The sequence below is a fragment of the Palaemon carinicauda genome, chromosome 3 (assembly GCF_036898095.1).
Source record: "Palaemon carinicauda isolate YSFRI2023 chromosome 3, ASM3689809v2, whole genome shotgun sequence".
Classification (NCBI taxonomy): Eukaryota; Metazoa; Arthropoda; class Malacostraca; order Decapoda; family Palaemonidae; genus Palaemon; species Palaemon carinicauda.
The window spans coordinates 152554116-152560561 of NC_090727.1; the positions used below are offsets into that span (position 1 = coordinate 152554116).

At 39.8% G+C, this 6446-nt stretch overlaps 1 pseudogene; it reads right to left on the minus strand.

Annotated features, from left to right (window-relative positions):
- Positions 1-2534: 2534 nt before the first annotated feature.
- LOC137638667 (uncharacterized) overlaps positions 2535-6446 on the minus strand; it is a 12557-nt pseudogene continuing 8645 nt past the window's right edge.

A 6446-nucleotide genomic window follows, 5' to 3' on the forward strand; every position in this document is an offset into this window, starting at 1 on the left:
AAATAAGATCAAGCAGGGTCTAAATGCAGATGAAAGTACGCCTATTTTAGTCACCCTTAAATTACCATTTTCTTATTTATAGAAAATAACGTTTTCTCTTATTATAGAAAATGACAGGGGTGACTCTTGTAAACTCTCTATGCCATTACTGCTTTTCATACAATAGTTCTCTTGTATTCTGTTATACTCCCTCAATGTAAATCATACAATTAACTTTCCCAGTATTCTGTATTCTGGATAAAGTGTTCCCTTGCCTAAATTTAGTTTCTTCACACTATATTTCCATGGAATCTTCATCTGACGTCCCTTAACCAAGTGAACTACTCGGTTAAACGTTTAGTAACTGCTTACCGATCATCCCATTAAACGTTTGCCACTTTTTCATGATTCAATGGTTAAAATATCTCTTCTCCTTAATAATAACTTCCATCATTATTCTCATATTTGCAACGGAATCCTTCAAATGTTGCTTCTTCTTCTTTAGATTACCCGGAGCTTCTCTCCGGATAGGGACTTTTTGACGGTGCGTCTAGCCACTAGGAGATTGCAACATTTAAATGTGTCTATGTTCTATCCTCTAAAATTATAATTACATAATTTCCATTGATGACTGCCTTCTCTTTCCATAGAAAATATATAAAAATTTATATTTTCAATAATATTCTGACTTTTCTTGTATAAATAAAAACTTTTCAAGAAGGATTCAACCTCATTTGACCCCATCTTTTAAAAAATATTTTACCTTTGACCAATTTATTTCAATGTTAAAATAGACATTTTATTTTTCTAGCAATTGCCCCTATTATAACCTATTTCATCTTTAAATCCAACTTTGATTTCATCATGACACTACCCATGGCCTATTGGAAAAGTCTCTGCCTGGCAATCTACTGGACGGGAGAGAGAGAGAGAGTCCCACTCAAACCCGCTAGTTTCTTTTTGTGTCTGCAACCTCACCATCCTTGTGAGCTAAGGATGGGCGTTTGGGGAAGCCTATAGGTTTACCTGCTGAATCATCAACAACCATTGTCTGGCCTTCCCTGGTCCTAGCTTGGGTGGAGAGGGGCTTGGGCTCTGATCATATGGATATATGGAGTCTCTAGGGCATTTCCATTGTCCCTTGTCTGTGCCATTCATGAACGGCCTTTAAACTTTTAAAGAAAGTGGAAGACCATATAATACAGAGGCTATGGTAATACCCAAGTCTAAAGGTAAAAAAGTAAAGGTGTCTGGTTTCAGTTTCATGACAATAGATACTCACCAGAACGTCAGCTGGGCGAGCCCAACGCCCCACTGTGGTGACCAACCACAGCAGTGGCCTCCCCAGTAAACAGCTTAAAATCACGGTCCCGGGCTGGGATCGATATGCTGACACGCGAATAACGAGTCGAACACGTCGCCACCGTACTAGCCAGGTGGTTAGTGGAAAGTAGCCACTCAGTAGTGAAGAATTTTTCTGTTATCTTAGAGTTGTTAGGTGCATGAGGAAAGAGGAGAATGTGGCGAGAATAGGCCAGACTATGCAATGTATGTGTGAGCAAAGGGAAAATGAGTCGTAACCAGAGCGAGGGATCCAGTGTAGTACTATCTGGCCGGTAAAAAGACACAATATGTTACTTTCAATCAGTCTTAGTTTTCAAATTGAATTGGGTGATGCAGCGATAGGCTCACGTTTTCTATGGCCATGGATCACTTTCAGCCTAATGCCCGCCCATCTGGAAATGGTTATCGGCATCTGCTGGAATCAAGAAAAGGTGGTGTGGGCCTTGCTACCTCATCCCATAAAACTCTCTTAAGTAACGGGAGTCCCACTAACTCCTGCTTGTTGATTATAGAGGAGTAAACCCATCCTCTAATATAACATCATCACTGCAGAACAAAGGCCTCAGAAATGTCATTCCACTTGCATCTGTTTATGGTCTTTCTAAATCAGTCCACAGCCGCAATCTATCTTAGTTTGTCAATCCATCGTCTTCTCAAATATATATATATATATATATATATATATATATATATATATATATATATATATATATATATATATATATATATATATAACAAATGCAGCCGTTTCTAGTCCATTGCAGGACAAAGGCCTCATACATGTCTTTATTTATGTCTGTAGTTTGGCCATTTCATCACCACACTGGCTACTGCAGATTGGTGATAGTGGGAGACTTTAGTCTGATCGCTCACAGCGAACCAACCTAGTATGGTTGAATTGTACCGTGCATGCAGAGGATTAAACATGCTGCTGATGAGCGTTCTATATAAGCGATTGTTACAGAAGTTTTCTGAACGTGAGCCACCTCGTTACAGAAACCTTTTCTATGGAAATGTATATATTTCTACCATGGGATGCTCTCCCCTTTGGAAGAGGTGGTTCTAGGATGGGACCTTTCTAGTTGACCAATAAGTCCTTTGTACCCATTTACAGAAGGGCAGACTTGTGGCTTTCTTGGCCTTTTCTATTTCAATGAACCTTTGGTGGAGTCACACTGACTATCTCTTAAGGAATGGGAATAAAACAGATCTTATCGGTAGCTAGAAAATTAGTTTAATGAAATAAAATAAATCTATTGTATATTTACACCCCGAACAACATTACTATATACACAGTTTTACAATACACTTCTAGGACAAAGGAAAGGATCGCGGTCGAAGGGAAAGGAGGCGTTGGCGGGTTCGAGACGTGGCGAGGAATAGGAATTTAGTCTTATGGCAACAGTATAAAAGTGATGTTTGTAAAACAGAGTAATAAATATATGCCTATCGTAAGCAATAAAATAACAGAGTATTAATATTAACATTAAGAGGTGATAATGGTAAGACGTCTGCTTGTTTGCTGAATCTATGTCAAGGGTACTTACAAAAGACCTTTTCGAAGTCTCACATAAGCCTATATCACATTTTTGTTTTCATCTTTTTTCGTTTTTTTTTTTTGCGTATATCATTTAACGAGAGCTGACTCAAAGTGGAAACACAATTACTAGCTTCTATTTGTTGATTTGTACATCATTATTAGTCTAAATAACAACAGAAAGAGTCCAGTAACTACAGCTTCCAATGACTCGTTACCACCGCGTTCTCTTTCTTCTTCCGTGCAATATGCAGAGTGAATTCACATTAACACTTAGAACTTCACAGGACATTAACACATCCTAGGACAGCAAAGCCTCTCTCTCTCTCTCTCTCTCTTTCTAGCAGTTTGGCAACAGTTGCCCAGGAAAGAAGATTATTACTCATTGTTGATAATTACGACATTGCTGAGGCTAGCGGAATAACGGTATCACAAACTTAACAGTGAGTACATCGAACAAATCGTAAGTCACAAAATTATACAGTGGATATTCTAAAACAGACTGCAAGTCACAAAAAGTACGCAACGGGTACTCTGACCAGATTGCAAGCCTTATCAGTACTACTGAAATGGTTCACCATATGTTTTAAATCAAGCATTACTCGACACTTCAAAGAGCATAACTTACGAAAGTTCTATTAGCAAATTATTTAAGTACTTGATTGAACAGAAACTCCATCTAGCTGAGGCCTTCAGCCTGATGAGCGAGAGACCGCGAGGCTGCGTAACAGGTCCTCCGAGACTATTTTTATAACCTGACAAAAGTGAAGCACCATGTGAACATTTCAGTTGTATTGGAGGTTCCAGCCCATTATTCTTGAGGTAATTGTCAATAGCAACGATATGCTGATATGCAAAGTTTAGCGGAACTCTGTGAACTGCGGAGTACCCAGAATTTCTTCTCACTGTGAACACCAAACTAAAAACAAACATGACTGACTTTCACGGACTAATTTGCATGGGAAACGGTATTTCAACTCTGGAAATAATGTTAAAATTTTCTTTACAAATAACAATTTCCCTTGCAGGCCCACTCCCAATGGACAGCCCAAACTGTACGAATAAGAGATTTGTCTGAAAATCAGCTGTTCGCATTTAACACAGGCATTGAAAACGGCAAGATCAGTTAAATTTATAGGCAATCAGTGCTATTGCTGAAATGGCATATTGAAGCGATACGAAATAAGAAATAAATCAAAATCCAACATCAGTGTAGTTTCAGCCAAAGTAAATGCAGCAGCGACATATATGACCACGGTGGTCGGTCACACACTGAATCAATATAGCAGGTCCTTACAACTTGGAAAACAGAAAGCAGGTACTTTTGTATTGGCAATTAACTGACTGTAATACCCGTTTAAACATAGTGAACTAATTTCTACCCTGGTCATGTAAAAATGCTTAATAATATATATACATAACAATTCTGCAACTTAGGTCTAATATGAATTATATGCCTAATATTTTAATGCTCGCTACTAACTTAATGTAATAAAAATATTAACAGGTAAGTGGATGGCGTCAAGAACATGAAGCTGAGTGGACAATGGTGCCGCTTCAACACAATTTATGGCGGAACTTGCGACCGTTTCGGTCAGTGCGACCATTCTCCACTCAGCCCACATGGCAGTTGTTCCTTAATCATAGCACCTTTCAAGCCTCTGGAAATAATCATCAGTAGATTTATATTTACATCTAGACACAACTAACCCATCCTAAAAGCTAGCATACAGAATGGTGGAAAACTGGCAAAAGCTTAGCACAGAGAATATGTTATCGTTACCTGCACAACTTGCTCTGAGACAAAGTCACATTAACTAAGTAGGAAAGCAACAAGAGCCTCAACCACGGTAGGATACTTACTGGCAGCTGGCCATAGCAAGTCTAGCAAACCTTGCATCATAATCGTATGACTTAGAGTATAGCACTTGTTAGTTGAACTACTCGCAGCCGACGTAAATGAACCAGTGTGAAGTTCCTTCCATTAACCAGTTGATGAAGTTGGAGATCACTGGATGAATATCATCATCTCCTCCTACGCCTATTGACGCAAAGGGCCTCGGTTAGATTTCGCCAGTCGTCTCTATCTTGAGCTTTTAAATCAATACTTCTCCATTCATCATCTCCTACTTCACGTTTCATAGTCCTCGGCCATATAACATTCTAAAAGTCTCTAACATTCTGTGAGTGTATTAAGACATATCTATGTTTATAAAAACAATTACCAACTTTTTCTAACTGTTTTACACGACACTATAACTCATCTTTTTACATCCACACATACATACACACATGCACAGAAGTTATAAGAAATATAATATATCTCTTACTGGATTTGTGGCATTCATAAACACAAAAAATACAATAGGATCTGATACCTCACGTAAAGGTTGCACAATCACAATCATAAATAAAGCGGACAAGGAACTAGAGCATCAGCTGTGGTATTTACAGAATTAAGACTCAGGAAGGACATGATAAAAGAAGGCATCACTGCCCCAGTATCATGCAGTCCTGGCATCCTGAGGGTTTATGCATGAATGAAGAGTTTCTTCATAGTGTTGCAGTTGAACTGGCATGCCGTTGGTGATTGTGCTTCCTACGATGGCGATGCTCTTTGGTGGACCCGGAATCTCGTTGGCGGTGAGGACGACTCATTTCTGTCGTGGCGTGAGTTAGTAACTCGCCATGAATAAGCTGTTCTTCTGAATATTGGGCTCGAAGAGTGTCATCCACAGGGATAGGGGTGATGTGGTGTCTGGATTCAATGTGACGTTCCATGGAACCCTCCTGAGGATAGTCTGGATTTTGGTGATGTGAAATACCACTACCGTGGTGAGGGTTACTACCGTGATGACTAGTTGCCGTTGCGCGAGCAAAACCGGGACCATCCAAAAACTCTCGCCGAGGTGTACCGTGAGGATGACCAATTTCGTGCTCACTACCTCTGGAAGCATGCTTGTGACCACTTCGAGCACCATGCCCAGGAAGTGGGAGAGATTCTCCATGCACTAGATCTAAATCATATGAGAAACCACTGGGAAAACTGTCTCTGTGAGCCCCGGTTACATGAGAATGACCGCCGTGAGCTTTAGTAAGATGGCCTCTTTCTGCGTGACCTTCCCCTGGGTAGCTTCCACTAGAAGACTGCCTGTGAGAAGACATTTGTGAAAAGTCATAATCCTCATCATATACATCTGGGTCATCTGACTGTACATGTGGCTCAGTTGGGACAGGAGGTCTTGGGCTAGAGACAGGTCGGCTCGCGGTACTCATAGAAAAGTCCTCATTAGGACTGCCTTGGCGGATATTCAGAGCTGGGTAACGCTGACCTACTTCATCTGTTTGTACTTCAAAAGGCAGAGGAACCAGGCCTGAAGAAAAATATGTAAGAGATACATTACTTTATGAAAATAGGACAGTGCATTTTAAGATTAAAAGCTAGCAATGTAAAGATGTATAACTCAACTTCATATTATCCGCCTCTATTTCACATCTAGTCAGGTTCATGTTGAACAAAAAAATTCAAGCTTATAATGGGGATACATGCAGCACAATTTGAATATTGAAAACTGCACAAACTGGA